The sequence below is a fragment of the Oncorhynchus tshawytscha genome, linkage group LG09 (genome assembly GCF_018296145.1).
Source record: "Oncorhynchus tshawytscha isolate Ot180627B linkage group LG09, Otsh_v2.0, whole genome shotgun sequence".
Lineage (NCBI taxonomy): Eukaryota > Metazoa > Chordata > Actinopteri > Salmoniformes > Salmonidae > Oncorhynchus > Oncorhynchus tshawytscha.
In genome coordinates, this window is record NC_056437.1 from 50,377,968 (window position 1) to 50,382,375 (window position 4,408).

Here is a 4,408-nt window from a genome sequence, read left to right on the forward strand (position 1 = left end):
GCACCTCTTGCGGTTTTTTGGTCACCTTATTTGACCTGTTCTGCTTCTTTTGAGAAACGGTTCAATCCTACCTTGAGGCACTACTTGAGTAATTAAAACACTAAATCATGATACAGTAACTGTTGGTCACATATGTATTCATTATAGAATTGTCAGTTAACGATAAACCTTTAAACTACACTCTTCATCTCTCTAAGTTTCAGGCTCAGATGACAAAACCTGCACACATTCCGAGGATTGCAGACTTTATTGGTCACATTTAATACGGAGAAATATACAATAAACCAAACACATTGCTTAACTGTAAACAAACTTTATTACAGACATTTTCCTCAAATAAAATGGAGCATACATAAAATAAACTACAATGTATTAACATTGGAGGTTATGTGTGTGACAGAGAGAGGGAGTGTGTGTGCATGTTGTGTTTTCAGTTTCCTTGTCACCCACCCATCTCTGCATTGTCAGTCTTGATAGGCCCAGTGTATGCTCTTCTGGGTGAGGCTGTCAGGCAGTGGTGGAGTGCATTACAGATCTGAAAAGGATGCACAAAGTGGCAGTAAGTATACAGCTCAACATCTGTGTGCACATCGGTTGGTGGGATTGATCATATATGCATGTAATATAATTCTGAATTACCTGTATCCAGTTGGGAATCTGTGTGGCTGCTGCCAACACACTGACTCAACTCCAGCCACTTTAATAATGGGAATTGATGGGAAATGTAAAATCACTAGCCACTTTAAACAATGCTACCTAATATGTTTACATACCCTACATTATTCTTCTCATATGTATATACTGTATTCTATATCTACTGCATTTTTATGTAATACATGTATCACTAGCCACTTTAACTATGCCACTTTGTTTACATACTCATCTCATATGTATATACTGCACTCAATACCATCTACTGTATCTTGCCTATGCCGCTCTGTACCATCACTCATTCATATGTCTTTATGTACATTTCTTTATCCCCTTACACTGTGTATAAGACAGTAGTTTTGGAATTGTTAGATTGCTTGTTGGTTATTACTGCATTGTCGGAACTAGAAGCACAAGCATTTCGCTACACTCGCATCAACATCTGCTAACCATGTGTATGTGACAAATAAAATTAGATTTGAATCCTCTAAAGTTTCTCCATTCAAGGCCAGTGAAGTAAGAATTGGTGCAGCCGGTAAATTAAAAACCACAGCTGACTGCTGTGACTACAGCGGACCTACTGGGGGTGGCAGATCTAAAAGCTGACAGCGATAGCTGACACCAACATTGCTTATGTTTTATCGGTGTCTGATGTTGGATCTGTCAAATCGGCAAGCAGCTGCTCTTGATCATTGTCACGAATCTACACCGTAAACGAAAAAGTGTAGGTTATATATAAATATGACGCTCAAATTCAAAAGTAAACTAAATTAGGCTGATATAAATCCTCATCGAGGTGTAGATTACATCTCTAATTCCACTGTTCTAACTTGTAAACAGGGCTGCATGAGATTTGTTAATGCGACTCCCTGCCGCCAACGGCAATGTGCGTTTTAGGTATAACGCCAGGTGCCGCTGGTTAATTTGACAGCTTTAATAGTTCCACCTCCGACACCACCAAAACAACCGCTATGCGGATGTGATTGAATAGAGCCCCAAGTGAGGGAGAGTATGCATGTGATAATTACCTGCGTCACCCGTCATTGCCGGTGAAGCAGGTGCAGACGTGTCAAGATATAGCTAGCTAACATGATTGCATGTAAAACAACTTTACAGATGATTAAAGTTGGAAAGAAAAGTTGACTTACCGGTCTGCTGCTCTTGGGAACTAGATAAACATCCGCATAGTTCGGCTGGACAAAAGAACGAGTCAAAATTCACCCAAGGCTGAAAACGGCTTTAGAACGTTGGCTAAGCTAAAACTAGCGCGAGTCCATATCAAATGACTGGAATCGAACGTTCGCAGAGCCTGTTTTGACTGGAGTGAAGCTTAGATTCCCATTTAGCCTAAATGGCACCAAAAAAGTATCTATTTTTATTTTACACTACAATCTGTTCGTAGGACGAAACTGAAAAATAACTAGTGTATAAAGGAAACATCTGCACCTCAGTGGAGCCAATTGTGCTTCTCTGCATAGCGAGGAAGTAGGGGGGGAAATGGCAACGGACTATTTCTGGTCTAGCGTTTGATGACGATACAATACCCAGCCTTAGATAATTAGAAAGATAATGATTAACATGGTGTCCGAATGACCCCCCAAAAAAAAAAACTCAATATACACATCGCGAGATATTTGGCAAAATAAGATCGCCATACCTATATTTCCCTATAGTAAACAATGGGACGACCTCGAGTAACATGAGTAATTTGTTGTTTACATTTTAACTTAACGTGAGCAGGTCTCCATTGCCAACTATAGCGAAACTACCATTGTCCCATTTGTTGTACTTTCTTGCTGGAGATACTGATGGCTAGCGCTGCTAACTAGCTAATGCTAACGGCGCTAGCTGAACTCCTGTTAGGCTGGACACATTACACGAACGTTCGGAAGGCGAGTTGGTACCACGGTGCTCAATAGAACTAATAGGAGCTGGCAGGGTGATAAAATGCCCTAAATTAAGGCCTGCCTTTTCGTGTTTACTTCAACTACGACAGGCAGCTGGGATATATTATGAAACTGGGCTCCAACGCGGATGCAATGAACCACTTTTTATTAGAAAAAAAGCATTGTTATAAATGCAATGTGTCCAGCCTAACAGGAGTTTAACTAGCGCCATTAGCATTAGCTAGTTAGCAGCGCTAGCATGTTAGCTATCAGTGTCTATCCAGCAAGATTGTCGAGGTCAAAAACGAAATTAATAAAATACATTTTATTTTACATAAACATGTTTAGCGGGTGTAGCGAAATGGTTGTTTATACCGCCAACAGTGCTATGTTAAGCCATGCTGATTAATTTACTTTAAGGCCAATCGGACTGAAATAATGAATAGGCTGAACGTACAACTCACTAGCCAACTTCAGCTTGCTAACTCAGTGACCGGTGCCGGGCGAAGAAATACACCTTTCGGTTTAGTTTTTGTAGAGAAATGCTATTTTTTTTTTATACAGGTGACCAAACTATTGTTAGGACAGGGCTACGACTCAAAGTAAAGCCTGTGGGGTCCCCTACAGGATAGCTCCCGCATTACACTAATTGCCAAAACCAGCGCACACACACATAATCTCCTTTGTAGCTGAACATTGTGTGCCCGAAGAGGATTCTACGATGACGGACAGACAACTGAGCCAATGGCGGAAGACTACAGACTACACCCCAGCTGAACCAATCCAAAGATCCGATCTTCCAGAATCAACCTACTTTCTGTTCTATATATAAGTGGTGTATTGATTGTAACGGTCTCTTTTTGTCTGCAGTTCCGTATGAACCAGCGGGAGAGCCGTAATTACGCTGTTCTAGATATCTTCACTCTGAATAAACTGTCGCTTGTCATACAATTTACCACCTTGTCTGAATCGATCCTTGACCAACTCGCCCGTCTACATATCTAATTTCTAACATGTTCCCCATGGGGAAATCCGACTAGCCACAAAATTAACCAGTTTCCAGAATTATTACAGCCGGGTTGGTTTAGAAACCCCATTGACAATGCATGGGAAATGGTTGAGGTCAGTTCAGCCAAAGAAACACGGCTGCCGGGGATGGCGGTCAAATCAATGGTTGGTTATAAAACTATTCCAGTATCGAGATCCATGATTCCCCTTCAAGTGAAAATCAATCAATTCTAACTCATGCAACAATCAGTCAAAAGGAAATATTTTAAGTAGGTACTCTATCAATTGATCCCTCTTATTTCACTAGGCAAGTCAGTTAATACAAATTCTTATTTATAATGACGGCCTAGGAACTGTGGGTTAACTGCCTTGTTCAGGGGCAGATAGTTACCTTGTCAGACCCGATCTCGCAACCTTACCGTTACTGGCCCAACGTTCTTAACCACTAGCCTACCTGCCGTCTCTCAGGCAAACTACTTCAACATCTATTAGGAATAAAACACGCAAACATTTTATATGACTATTGTTTAATTCTGGAAACTTCCACAAGAGCAAATAATATCTTAAAACCATAGAACGATTGAGACCAGAACAGCAACATCCTCTGGCATTGTCAAATGTATAAACGTTGACAACTCATAGCTTTCCTGCAGTTAAGTACAATAAGAGTGACACCTTTACAGCCACTATTTATTCGTCATTACTTCTAAGATATTATATCTTCTCTTTGCATCAGAAAACATTCTGATATGTTCGTATTCCTTTTCACACTAACCATGTAACGACAGTGGAATTTGAAGAGGTATACCATTTGAGACGATATCCACGTTAATCGTACCCTGCTCATTCATGACAAACCACAA

General features: G+C 40.5%; 1 long non-coding RNA gene across 1 annotated transcript; it reads right to left on the reverse strand.

Annotated features, from left to right (window-relative positions):
* Positions 1 to 297: 297 nt before the first annotated feature.
* LOC112258085 lies at positions 298 to 3,513 on the reverse strand. The gene is made up of 3 exons (XR_002954694.2): positions 1,800 to 3,513; positions 640 to 697; positions 298 to 535 (listed from the first exon to the last, which is right to left on the reverse strand). It is a non-coding gene; the product is annotated as an uncharacterized LOC112258085 (long non-coding RNA).
* Positions 3,514 to 4,408: the final 895 nt, after the last annotated feature.